The sequence below is a fragment of the Musca domestica genome, unplaced genomic scaffold, assembly GCF_030504385.1.
Source record: "Musca domestica strain aabys unplaced genomic scaffold, Musca_domestica.polishedcontigs.V.1.1 45, whole genome shotgun sequence".
Taxonomy (NCBI): Eukaryota; Metazoa; Arthropoda; class Insecta; order Diptera; family Muscidae; genus Musca; species Musca domestica.
Window position 1 is genome coordinate 6,868,007 of NW_026712335.1, and position 15,274 is coordinate 6,883,280.

The window sequence follows — 15,274 nt, forward strand, 5'->3', positions numbered from 1 at the left end:
TTCAAGGACTATTAGAAACGTAGATGTTTTATTTTTTCAAGGTCCATCAGAAACGTGGATTTTTTATTTTTTCAAGTCCCATCCGAAACGTGGATTTTTTAAAGAATATTTTTTAAAGGACCATAAGGAACGTGGATTTTTTCAAGGTCCATCAGAAACGTGGATTTTTTAAAGAATATTTTTTAAAGGACCATAAGGAACGTGGATTTTTTCAAGGTCCATCAGAAACGTGGATTTTTAAAGAATATTTTTTAAGGTCCATGAGCAACGTGGATTTTTTAAAGAATACTTTTTCAAGGACCATGAGGAACGTGGATTTTTTAAAGAATATTTTTTCAAGGACCATGAGGAACGTGGATTTTTCAAAAAAGATTACTTTTTCAAGGACCATGAGGAACGTGGATTTTTTAAAGAATATTTTTTCAAGGACCATGAGGAACGTGGATTTTTTATAAAATATATATTTTTCAAGGTCCATTAGAAACGTGGATTTTTTTTAGGAATATTTTTCAAGGACCATCAAAATCGTGGATTTTTTAAAGTATATTTTTTCAAAGACCATCAGAAACGTGGATTTTTTAAAAAATATTTTTCAAGGACTATTAGAAACGTCGATTTTTTAAAAAATATTTTTTTAAGAACATCAGAAACTTGGATTTTTTAAAGAATATTTTTTCAAAGACCATCAGAAACGTGGATTTTTAAGAATATTTTTCACAGACCATCAGAAACGTGTATTTTTTAAGAACATTTTTCAAAGACCATAAGAAACGTGTATTTTTTTAAGAACATTTTTCAAGGACTGAAATATATCTGTAGATTTTTTCGGAATACTTTTTATATTTTCAGTATTGTGTCTATGGCGCCCAACAGCAGATTTTTCCTTCATTCTCTAAAATTTTTCAATTCAATTTAATCTAATAAATTTCTAGAAGGAATACCGCATCTCTTTATTGAATGCTGTCAATTTTTTTGCCCTTTTCTTTTCGTTTTTATTCACAACATTTCTGTTTTAAGTAATTCAATTCATGCTGACGATTTATTTCGAAAATTCAATTTCATAATTTTGGCATTTCTACTGGGGATTATTCCGTTCTGTTTTTTTTTTTTTTTTCTGTTATTCTTTGCATTGTTATGCCAGTTTTGGCAAATATCCGTTCTATCGATTTTGTTGCTTCTCCACTTGTTTGTTGTTTTATTTTCTTTTATCGAATCGAACTTACTAAGCTTAAAAGTTGAGATTGCCATGATGGCAAAATACAAGATGAGTTAACAAAAAAAAAAAAAAATAACCAGTTAAACAAACCTTTCATTGATGGAATAGCTGCCAGCTAAAAGGCATTGCGAAGAAATTATAAATCTCCAATATATTTAGCTGAAAGTGCGGAACCTGCCAAGAGTGATTTTTAATGGTGTGGGAGTGAGAATTGAATTTCCAATTTTAATTGAATTATTGGCTTGTGTTTTGCTGCTGTTGTATATTGAGAATCTAGATTCGTGATGGGAGGCATTTCTTAATGTGGATTTATGATTTGTAATCTCATCGCATGGAATGGAATTGGGGAGAGAAAATAAAAGGAATCAGAAAGTGTCTTAAGAGAATATCTATTTTCTTTGAGCCATTTAGAGTTAATGCAATTACGCTACATTAAAATCTGTATTTCAAATGCCATGAACTCTCATATCTTAGAAGGCTGTTCTGAAGCAGAGCAGAGCAAAGAATTTAATAAGTACAACGTTGATATGGCTGCTTTTTTCAAGAAAACATATCAGTAAGGGAGAACCTTAAGGGCTTTTTCTTCCAGCAGGGAGGTAACAAGATTTTTTAGCCAACATGCCTACGTAAATTGAATCTTGAATGCAAGATTTTTCACATAGTGATCCCTTACCGACTAGAACTGCACATTTTCAAGATGAAATCGAATATCTAAATGGTCATCTAGTATAGAAATCTGGTATATAACAGCCCCTTCCGACACATGCCGGTTGTAAATAGTTATTTGCGTAGTCTGCATACATTGTTCCCGCGTTCGATAGTTCAATCCTTGACAAATCAATTGTGTGGACAGATACCAATAAAAACTTCAAATAGAAATAATACGTCCTCAAAAGTGAAGTTGTAGCCTAGCAACTCATTCATTAACGAAGGTACAATGGGACGTATAGAATTTTATACAAAAAGTGTTTGTTAATCATACGCACAAGTGACCTAGGTTGGTTTCTCATGTGAAATATTATACTGAATTTTATTGCTGAAGGAATCAGAATCATTTGAAAAGGTTAAATCCGGAAGTTTCGCATATTATTAGAATTCGTGAGTCAGAGTTGTGAAAATTGGTATGTAGTTCTACGTATATAACGAAGTTTCAAGGTCTTGTTACAGTCGGTTTTCCAACACATATATCTTGACTTGCATTATGATCATTCAAAATTTTGACACTTTATTGAGGATATTCCGAAGGAGTGGGTAAATATTATCCAATTCGTATTTGATATAAGTCTGTAGTGGAATTCTCAAACTCATTTTTTGCGTTACCGACAGAAGTCGGTAAAATTAAAATGCTTGTAATTTCGGTAATTAACGAAATTTGTAGGTAAATTAGCGGCCAAATCAAAGTAGTAGCTAAGACCTGCCGATGGATACTAATGTTGTCAACCTTAAGTCATTTTTATATGACAATTTTGGGTTTCAACGTTACCGATTTTTGTCGGTAACTCAAAAAATGTGTTAGAGAATCGCACTACTGATATGAATATTACAATATTACTTTATATTATATATATTTCACTACATCTGGTACCTCACTTAAAAATCAACATTTTCAAAAAAAAAAAAAAAAATAAAACAGTGAAAAAAGTCTTAAAGTTTGGCGGGACCGACTCTATGATACCCTACACCACTTTACATATTTAGTTGAGCTTTACATAACAAATAAAAAAATTTTACGAGGAATTTGTGAGAATTAAATCATACCATCTGTGATTATAGTTATAATTTAAAGTAAAAAAGAACTGATATGTGAGGGGAACATCCTAAAAAACTTGCCTGGACAGTTTTGCCTTTTCAATTCGGGCCCATTTAGTGCACAATTAACTTGAAATCCGATCCAAATCTGATTCGATTTCCATAAAATTTGACAATGGTATTTCTGAGCTTTATTTGATATATTTCCCCGAATATCGTTACTACGGAGTGCATATTGCGGCTGTGTAGGACAAATTCAACAAATCGTACAACAATATATATGGGAGCTATAGATATTCTGAACCGATTTTCACTTAATTTGACATACTTGTTTCTAGGCTCAATTTTGTCGTAAGTGTCAAATTCCATTCCATTGGGGCTAATATTACACGTTTGGTGTACAATAAAAGGCAAATCGGACAGAGATCTCGATAAATTTAGCAAAGGCATTTGTGAGTTGCATTTCATATATTTCCCCAAAAATATCGTTGTTACAGAGTGCATATTACGCCTGAAGAGGACAAAAATAACAAATCGGATGAAAAATATGTACAGGAACTATAGGTATATCTGAACCGATTTCGATAAAATTTGGCATACTGATTTTCGGGCCTAGTCTGGTCGTATGTGCAAAATTTCATGCTATTTTTGGTGATATTACACGTATGGTACACAATAGAAGGCAAATCGGACGAAGATATATATGGGAGCTACCGATTTGACCGATTATCTCCAATTTCAATAGAGTTCGTCCTTTGATCAAACAAACTATTTATGCAAATTTTCGTTTGGATCGACGAATAAATGCGACCTGTACTTTGTTCTGAACAAAAATACATGGACAGACGGACTGGTGGATGGAAGAACAGGCATAAATCGACTTAGAATGTGATTCTTTGCTGATCATCAAAGGAATTATGCGTCTATCTCATTTCGTTTTGCCTGTTACAAACAAATTTACAAAGATATAATGTGGTATAGGGTTTAATTAACATATATCTACTACGTTATTTATTTACGTTATTTACTTACGTTATTAATTTTTTTATTTTTCATTATTATTATTATTATTATTATTATTATTATTATTATTATTATTATTATTATTATTATTATTATTATTATTATTATTATTATTATTATTATTATTATTATTATTATTATTATTATTATTATTATTATTATTATTATTATTATTATTATTATTATTATTATTTTTTTTTTTTTTTTTTTTTTTTTTTTGAAAAATTTTGAACCTTCAGTGAGGTTCCAGATGTGGTGGAACGAAATATTGCTCTTTTTCTAATTTTGATATAAATATTAGGATTTGCAAAATTCAAAAAAATCAGGCATTTATTATAACAAAAATTGTGAAGCAGTGGACCCATGCATCCCATCTTCACACCAGATGTTGCTTTTGTAAAAATATTGGAATACGTGAAATGTGAAGAGAATCGGATTTATATACGCATTAACCTTCGTTTAGTTATTACAGAATTTTAAACAAACATAGATCGAGTTCGGAGATGGGCAGTATCGATTTGGCTCAATTTTTGCAAATACTTACATTTGCATCAGTACTACGTCAGGTGAGAAAATGAACAATATCGGTCCACTTCACCAAGTACCTCCCTCAATGGGTTAAAATTTGTAATATTTTTATGTGATGTAAGTGTCCGATTGTCTTAAAATTACATACATCACAATCTTTCTATTAACCCAAAGTCCGGTGTGAAGATGGAATATATCGGTCCACTTCGTCTTGTACCTCACCCACAAAGCGTCAATATTTGGAATATTCATGAAGCTCATAAAACACGAAATTAACATCCGATTCCATTCAGACTTTCCACGTCTCACTATTTCCATAAACACAAGATTTTTTATAAAGATGGTAGAGATCGGAACATTCTTTCTGGTATCTCCCACACAAAGGGTCAACGTTTGTAATAACAAAAACGATCATAAAATCCGAAATAGGCATCCGCTTCTCTTCAAATTATACACTTCACAATATTTTTATTAAACCAAGGTCTGGTGGGAAGATGGGAAATATCGGTTCACTCCTTCTGATACCTCCCCCACAAAGGATCATTTTAAGTATATATGAAGCTCATAAAACGGGAAATTAACATCCGATTCCATTTAGACTTGGCATTGGCTGAGGGTATATATCTGTCGGTTAAACCGACTGATACTTTTTAACTTTTTTAATTCACTTTTGGCTGCCAGGGTGTAGAGTGGAGACTACATAAAATCCCATCCTTTATCTATACAATGCTTCTATCCCATAGAAGATTTTCAAATATTCTGGCCGTCCCCAACACACCAGCAATGTTAATTGCAACTATTTCCTTTGTAAAGATCGACGTCGAAAAACGCTTTTCATCTTGACAGTCATCCAGCACAATAATGCTTAACATTAACATTTTCCGACTCATTGACATTCGAACATACACATGCACACAAAAATGTTGTTGTATAATAATTGCAGCCTCTCACATGCACACATACACACATTCACATTTAAAACAAGCTATTTCATGTTCTCACACACGAAAAAAAGACCGAATATGTAATTTTGTGGTAATGGCAGAGCAGAACATACCAAATCACTCCACTCCGCACACATTATTTCGAGTGAGGTGGCAATGTCGCCAGCAGCCCACCGCCCCTGGCAATGGCGGCGACGATGACGACTGGGTATAATTATGTTTCATCTTATGAAATATTTTTTAATGTATTCTGACAATTAAAGTAGGTATGCGGAAGGGGAAGTGGGAAGACGGGTCGGGGAGGGTATGACTTGATTTAAAAAATCTCAATGTTGTTTTCTTAGGAAATTAAACACGTTTTGCACAAATGTGAATGTTAGACATTTTTTCGGGGGGACCCATTATGTAATGTGCGCGTTGGCTGTCATTTAAATGTGGCTTTAATTTTTCCCTTTACAAAACTATGGCTTAAGTGTGTGCGTTTGTGTGTGTATGTGTGTAGATGTGTGTAGCATGTGCATGTTTGTTAAAATAATGTATGTACATATTTCATTTAACGTTGGCCAGATTTAGCTAATGGCTAAGCATACAACACAGCTTTTTTTTAAATGTAGGACGTGTGTGTTTGGTGTTTCTTTGGTTTAAAAGTCAGGATGTGTGTTGAATGCCAGTAGTCGTTTTTGGTACAAGTTAGTTATGAATTAAATACAAGCTAAGTGTGAACGCAATGGGGACTAATGTTAAAATATAACACTGCATTTTTATGTTCTCAGGCAAGAAAAGTATTCCGAAATTTCATGGGTGTTGAAAATTTTAAGTTTTTGCACAGAAATAGCAATGTGAATAAAAGAAGTTAGAATTACAGTATGAAGGTTCATAACACTGTGCGACAAAATTCGATTTTTCAATAATTACGGAGAAAATTCAGCAGATTATGAAAGTAGAGCTAAAAGAAGAATACACCTGCATCGGCGTTTTGAAAGTTTATATGGCAAAGTAAATAAAATAGAAAGGGAAACCCCCCTCTCCTCTTACACACTTTTGGAAATTTTCGCAGATAAAAATACGTGAAATATTTTGGATGACATTTTTAACCATGGGCCAAGTTAACAAAGGGGGCTTTTTAGTCCTTTTTTATACCCGACAACACTATGTGTTGGGGGTATTATTAGTTTTATTGGGTCAAAAATTTTGTAACACATCGAAATATTTTTTTCCAAAAAAGGAATGTATATATGGATCTTCCTATCTCGCCGAGCTGAGTCGATCTAGATATGTATGTCCGTCCGTCTGCCCATATTATTTTGTAATCACGCTACAGTTCACAATTATAGTCCGATCCTCAATTTTTCATGGAGGTAGGATTACGGTCAGGATAGAAGCCTAATGCAAAATATTGCATATTTAGCAGTTAAAATGGACCAAAAACTGAAAAGTTCCCTGTTTTTGCAGTTGCTGTACAGGTAGCAATTATAGACTAATCGACGTAGAAGAAGTCTTTCAATTTGGATAGTCGTGGGTGTAATAAAAGTCAAATTTTCCTTTAAACCGCTAATATTTTTAATTCCAGCGAAATCACAAAAAACAGAAAAGGTCAATTCTCACCGATGCGTAGATGCCGATAGTAAATATATCGGATCTACAGGGTAATATAAAAAAACTGCAACAAAGTCAAAAATGTCGGAAATATCGTCACACGCTGCTCGAATGTTGCTCTGCGGTATTTTAGCCCATTCCCGGCGAAGCGCTTGCTTGAGGTGATCGACACTTTGGTATTTTTCAGTGCCAGCCTTGCTTTCAAAATACTCCAGACAAAATAGTCTAACGGATTGGTATCCGGAGAATTTGGTGGCCATTGTGCGCTGGAAATGAAGCGACGAACGTCATTTTGTAACCATTCATGATGGAATGTCCAAGGTCTGCGGCCATAATGTTTGCGTGCCCAAGGTGTTAAAACACCCTCCAGAATATTTTTGCGATCATATCCGGCAATTATTCTGATGCCACGGTCGATTAATACGAGCGGAGAGTGACCATCGGCCATTTTGGAATGTCCAAGGTCTGCGGCCATAATGTTTGAGTGCCCAAGGTTTTAAAACACCCTCCAGAATATTTTTGCGATCATTTTCAGCTGACCTTCTTGACAAGTAAACACGATCGTTTTGTTTGTTTACAATCTGCTGGACAACGAATGTTTTCTCATCGGAGAAACCCAAATTCGGTAGTGTACCACTTTCGGCCAAGCGAAGCAACTCTTTAGTCTATTTTCTTTGCGGTGTAAATTCTTGCACTTTTTTGGAATTTCAATGGCTTTGCGAGCTTATTTTTCAATATTTGCCGAATGGATTATTGCGATATGTTAAGCTCACGAGCCACCTTTCGGCCACTGCGATGCGGGTTTCGATCAAGTCACCCTTTTCGAACTATTTTTGCTGATTTTGTTTTTTTCTTCCGTCCACTTTCTTGACGTCGAGCTATGCTACCAGTATCACGGTAACGAGCGATGGTATGAAACAAGAAAAATTTTTGTTTTCACATTTAAATGCTTGAGTGCTCTAACAATAGTCATTTGTGGTTTTCCAGCCAAATATAAAGAAATCACACTACCACGCTTGAATTCCATCACGAATAACTGTTTTTCTGTTAAATTCTCACGAAAATGTTTTGGTACGCTTGTAATGAGCTGTCACTGGAATTATTTTAACAGCTGTCGGGCGAGTGGCTTAGTAATGACAGCAGTCTGAAGTTGGTTGCAGTTTTTTCATCTCACACTGTATATACAGAAAAAAAAGTACCACACAACAAAAATTCCATCCGCCGATATACCAGTCCATAATTCATTTCTCCCATTTTATCGTCCGTTGCGCATATCCAGTAATTAATATTCTATTTCTTTCACAGAATTGTTTCGTAGTGCTGGTACCAAATACCTAATACTCCCGTCATCCCATCCCATCCCTCAACCGCAAACTAATTACACATACTCGTATTAATTCTCAAATCATTACACGCACAATTGTTGCATTCCGGGTGTAAATTAAGTACCATTCACCACTCACACGCCATTAGCGGAACTGACACCTTCCCAGCAGATATACTGCCTTTAACATAATTACACCTCATAAGAAAGAAGAACATTATCTCCAACCTAATTACCCATCGACATACACCATTCATTCGTTCTCTCATTGACTTGACAATATTTAAATACCGAACTTTATCTCCATTATAATTAATGATATTTTTGCTGGGTGTTATTATGGCTATAATTAAATTAATCAACCACCAGCAGCAACATTTGAGAACTTTAACCAGACATCTTAAGTAGTAAATAATTTATTTGTTATTGAAAATGGAGGTAGGTATAGCTAATGTCGATGCGGCATTAACTTACACCTTCAATTTATATATTTTTATATTGATATTTAATACGAAAAGTTCGTAATTACCATCGTTGGTACTAAATGTGTTTGAGACAGCAAAATTAAATTTGAATTTAAATGGAATTTTGAATATTTTTAAATCATCCAATAATTGGCATTGCAGAAAATGTCGTTATTGCACGAGCATTTAAAATTAAATTTCATACTTTTAAAGCATAGCACTGCAAATAGTTTTATCAATCATCGATACTGAAATGAATATTGATGTTATCAGTGTTATTATAAAGCTAACACATTTGATGTACATGTGTGTGTGCGTGTGTAAATAAATATTGTAAATCAATCAATGCATTTTTAAGCAAACATGCATTTATATCGTTGATGTTATTCGTTTTTAATAATCAATATTTGTTATTTAAATATATAAAAAAAATTAGAAGATTGCAGTAGCAATAATTTCGAAAGTATAAAGTGAGTTTGTCAACAAAAATTTTGAACAAAAAAGGTGTTATATCCGTTCGGATATTCGAATTGTATAACATCCAATTTGTTAACAATTAAAAAGAGTGTTAAACTAATTTTCCAATTATCCCTATCTATCTTTCGGCAAAACCACACATTTTTCGTATCGAATCGGATGAAAATAATTTTCCAATTATCGAAAAAAAAAAAAATAAAAAAAAAAAAAAAAAAAAAAATATATATATATATATATATATATATATATATATATATATATATATATATATATATATATATATATATATATATATATATATATATATATACATATATATATATATATATACATATATATATTTTTTTTTTTTTTTTTGAAAATCGAGAATTGGAAAATTATTTTCATCCGATTCGATTCGAAAAATGTGTGGTTTTGCCGATAGATGTATACCACCAGCCAATGTTCGATTATTTAAATTTGTTTTGACTTGTGTTATGATTATTCAAATTGTTGACCCTATATGGAGTAGCCTGCGAAGTAGTGGGCCAATATTCTCCATTTCGTATCGGACCTAAAAAAATGATATAAATATTGCGACGTGCCAGATTTGGACTACAACGACTAATTCCTTCACTTTATATGAGACATGTGGTAATTTTTAGAAAATGCTAAAATATGCGTGCGGTATAGCCGAAGTATTAAATCTTTATACTTTATCTTATTTATCTAATAAAGGTAAAACCAGTAAAGAAAGTCGGGCGGGGCCGACTTTATGATACCCTACACCACTTTGCTATTTTAGTAGAGTTCCACATAACAATTAAAAGTTTTTATGGGAGAATTCAATCATACAAGCTATGATTATAATTTAAAGTGCAAAGGACTAAATATGCCGAAGATAGATATAAAGATATATATATGTATATATATATATATATATATATATATATATATATATATATATATATATATATATATATATATATATATATATATATATATATATATATATATATATATATATATATATGGGAGCTATATCGAAATCTGAACCGATCTCGATGAAATTTGGCAAAGATATTTCTGAGCTGTATTTGATATATTTCCTGAATATCGTTGTTACGGAGTGCATATTACGGTTGTGGGTAACAAATATAACAAATCTGATGAACAATATATATGGAAGCTATAGCTATATCTGAACCGATCTTCACCAAATTTGACATACTAGCTTCTAGAATCAATTCGGTCGTAAGTGCCAAATTCCATCCCATTTAAATCCCATGCAATATTACACGTTTTGTGCACAATAAAAAGCAAATCGGACGAAGATATATATGGGAGTTATATCTAAATTTTGAACGATTATCTCCAATTCCAACAAATGATCTGTGCAGGATTTCATCAGGATCGGGCAATAAATGCGACCTGTACTTTGTTTACAAAAATACATGGACAGACGGACAGACGGACGGACGGACATGCATAAATCGACTCAGAATGTGATTCTATGCAGATCATAAAAGGAACTATGGGTCTATATCGTTTCCTTCTGCCTGTTACAAACAAATGCACAAAGACATAATACTCTGACCACCTTGTGGTGTAGGGTATAAATATTTTCGACGATTTAGCCCTGTCCGTCTGTCCGTCTGTTGTAATCACGCTACAGTCTAAACGAATTAAGATAGAAAGGTAAAATTTTGAACAGATCCCTCTTTTGTCTGCAGGCAGGTCAAGTTCGAAGATGGGCTATATCGGTCCACGATATCGTATAGCCCCATATAACGGTACCCCCGATATTCGGTATTTTGATTATGTTAGCCACATTTTTCAATGGAATTGTCTTAAAATCCACACAAGTAGTTCCATGTGGGTACTTTATAACTCGGCAGAGAATTATCTATATAGGTCCACAATATCGTATAGCCCCCATATAACGGTACCCCCACGGTATTCGGTATTTTGATGATTTTAGCCACATTTTTCAATGGTATTGTCTGAAACTCCACAAAAGGAGTCCCTTGTGGGCATTTTACCCCCTCCAAAAGAATTGTCTATATAGGTCCACGATATCGTATATCCCCCATATAACTGTACCCCCCGATATTCGGTATTTTGATGATGTTAACCACATTTTTCAATGGAATTGTCTTAAAATCCACACAAGTAGTTCCTTGTGAGTACTTCACCCCCTGAGAGAGAATTGTCTATACAGGTCCACGATATCGTATATCCCCCATATAACCGTACCCCCGATATTCGGTATTTTTATGATTTTACCCACATTTTTCATCGGAATTGTCTGAAAATCCACACAAGGAGTTCCTTGTGGGTACTTTATACGTCGGCAGAGATATATCTATATAGGTCCACGATATCGTATAGCCCTCATATAACGGTACCCCCGATATTCGGTATTTTGATGTTTTTAGCCACAGTTTTCAACGGAATGGTCACAAGGGGTTCTTTGTACACAAGGGGTTCTTTGTCAGCACTTTACCCCCCGACAGAGAATTCTCTATATAGGTTAACGATAACATATTGCTCCCATATAACGATACCCCGCGATATTCGGTATTTTGATGATTTTAGCCACATTTACCAATTGTATTGTCTGAAAATCCACACAAGGAGTTCTTTGTGAGCACTTTACCCCTGAAACGGAATTGTCTATATAGGTCCACAATATCGTATATCCTCCATATAACGGTACTCCCTTATATTCCGTATTTTGATGATTTTAGCCATTTTAGCCCATGGAATTATCTGAAAATCCACACAAGGAGTTCCTTGTGAGTACTTTTCACGCAGACATAGATTTGTCTTTATAGGTCCACAATATCGTATATCCCCCCATATCGGCACCTTCCTATATTAGATGGAATTTTTAATGGATTTTATTTATTTATTTATTTATTTATTTTTTTTTTTTGAAAATTTTCTAATTCGTTCCAAATGGTGGAGGGTATTCAAAGTTCGGCCCGGCCGAACTTACTGCTTTTTTACTTGTTTCATTTGCTTTCATTAAAAAAAAATTAAAAATATATATATAAACTTTGACTTTTTTGCTGTTTTTTTTTTTTTTTTTTTTGTATCTCACCCTGTATATGCACCATTTATATATCACTTGAAAGTTTATGTTAGTACTTTTTTTTATTTTGAAAGCTTAAAAGAAATCCTTGTTTATAAAGACGTTTTTAATGATACTTCGATAATGCATCTTTGATAGCTAGCCATATAAGGAATCTCTGTCCATTGAGGAAACACTGTTAGTGAACTACGGAAAATTGTTCACAAACATACAAACTCAAAAATTTGTGAAATGTTGTAAAAAATTCCATCCCCAAAGCCACAATCAAGTTGTCTCATTTTGCCATGAGATTAAATCTAAAGTTATTGCCTTTAAAAAGTTTTGCGTAGCATTTCATAAACTTGGCTAACTTTGTCAATATAAATTTATATTACTTTTGAAACATCTCCATGGGTGAGTGTATGAAGCCTCGACCACAATATCGACACAATCCCCACTAAATTTTTACTTTTCTTTATTAGACCCAACACAAATCTGATATTAAATTTCTGAGGAAAACAGAGAGTTTATTTTCCAATTATTATTACTATGTTTAAAAAAAAAGAACTTAAATGGCCCTGTTCAATATGCCATTGAAAAGCTTGAGTGTTCTCAGAATGACAATCACAATTTTGCCCCACATAGATCATTTCCACACACACACACATACACACACATTTCAACCGCAGTAAATCACCGAGATTCACATCAGCACTGATATAAATCAGACATTTTCTTAATTTGATTTTGATTTGTTCTTGGAAAAGCTTTCATTTACCTGTAACTCGAGAGATTTCCTATTGAGCCGTATTACTTTAATATATATCCATATGTTCTGGGACAGATAAAGGATTCACACACACACACACAAGCACGGACTCATACAGACACCTTGATGTGTCCTACAGCAGCCAAGACATTTGTTTGTGTTACAATGTCTTGTTGGTTAACACGCCAACAATAACAACAAACAAACACACACACGCGCGTACAACAGATAAGAACAACAAATGTAAACTTTGTATTATTGGCTTCTTCTGAATTATCCACTAGAATTCTGCTGCTGCTGCTCTGTTATTTTAAATCAAATAACGGTAATTTTACACTATCTTGATATTGTTGGGACCACAATGTTATTTTCATTTTTCCGTTGTAGTATTTCGAAATAGTTTGGCTTGGACCATTGATAGCTTATGGCATGTCCCGCATCATTGAGATTTTCCACATGAATAATCTCAAAACAGATATCGGTGAAGGGAATTTCCGAGAAATTTGTTAGGAGGAATATTTTTTTGTTTCGATTTGGTTTCAAACTTTATCTTTGATGTTTCACTGGCTTTGTTTTGTTTGGGGGAGAGCACACATTTTCTTGGTGACATTTGTTTTTTACACACTCACTCACTCACATTATCCTACAACTGTAGTAATCATGTGTTATTTTTGCTTTACGTTTCTTTATTTTTTGGTCACACTCACATCCACTTTCACACTCACATCTCTCAGCCAGCCATGTGAGGGAATATTTAATGCTCGCACAACATTTTAGTGGCCGTTGTTTTTTTCATCGCACGACACCGTGTCGCAATAATACAACCGTCATTGTTGGCGGTGGCAACCTTTGGCTATCACGTTCTTCGACCAGACCAGAGTTTGCGTTTTGTTGTCTTTCCGCCGGCTTTAGTTCATTGGCAACGTACTCGCTGGCAGCGACTTTAATACTACTGACCTAACTGTTATTTACTTGTCAAGCTTAACATCTGCTGCTACTGCTGCTGATAGTCTTCGTGTCCATCCGTCCATCCGTCCGTCCGTCCGTCCTGCCGACCCATCTACTCAATACTCTTCTGCTATAATTCGTGTGTTCTTTGTCCTGCTCTTCTTCCTCCCGCTGCTTACCAACATTTTTGCAGCAGCTTTTGGGTTCGTAACATTTGCTTGTCGATTGCCTGCTGTTACGGTCCCTTACTCTAGGTCAGGGTTTTGAATGGGGAAAAGAGTAAATTTCTTCAGCAATGCTGTTGTGAAAATTGAGAGTTATGTTAGAAGAGAAAGAGAGAGTGACAACTATGGGTCACACATCTCTTATGCTTGCCTACTTGCAACCTTGACTAGCTTTGAACTTCGAAATTATAATGGTATATTTATGCGTATAACCTATCAATATCCTGTCGAACAGAAAAATGTTTAAGTGGGAAACGTTTGTGTTTGTAACGAACATGTTGTTCAAACCACCACATAAAAGTTGGGCTTTTGTGCTAGTTGATCAATAGTTGGCCAATATTGTCCATTTACTATCGGGCCTAAATAAATACGATATAAATATTGTGACATCCCAGTTCTGGTCTATATGGGTAACTTTATCATAAAATCCATATTCATCCCAAGTTTCTGGTTGAGAGAAATATATAGATAATCGCGAAAAAATCGCTGAATTTTTTCGCAAGTTTTGACAGAAAAAAGTACTGAAAATTGTGACCCTTTGTGGCTAAGATACAAGAAGGGTTTCGCAGATATGTAAATATGCAAAAATGTTTGTATGTGTAAAAATTGAAGAGAGTTGAATGCCAATGGGAAGAAATGATCCGATCTCTACCATCTTTATGCCAGATTTTGTGTTGATGGAAATATTGAGATGAGCCAAGTCTGAATGGAATCGGATATTAATTTCGCGTTTTATGAGCACCATGGATATTCAAAATTTTGAACATTTGGGGGGGGGGGGGAGACACCAGAAGGAAATGACCGATATATCCCATCTTCAAAACCGACCTTGTGTTAGTAAAAATAAAGAAATGGATTTTAAAAACGTTTTGGTTATTCAAAACTTTGACCCTTTGTTAGGGAGGTACCAATAGGAATGGTCCGATGTGTACCACCTGTATAACAGATATTGTGTTG

General features: G+C 34.1%; 1 protein-coding gene across 5 annotated transcripts in view; it reads right to left on the reverse strand.

Moving 5' to 3' along the window:
- LOC131804467 (protein sidekick-like) overlaps positions 1-15,274 on the reverse strand; it is a 360,538-nt gene that overhangs the window by 135,855 nt on the left and 209,409 nt on the right. The window contains exon 1 of one of the 5 annotated variants that reach the window (XM_059127395.1): positions 13,155-14,101. The exons of the other annotated variants lie outside the window; for them this stretch is intronic. The gene's annotated coding sequence lies outside the window, so the exon portion shown is untranslated. Of the gene's footprint in view, positions 1-13,154; positions 14,102-15,274 lie in introns of those variants that run through there. 5 annotated transcript variants of the gene reach the window in all.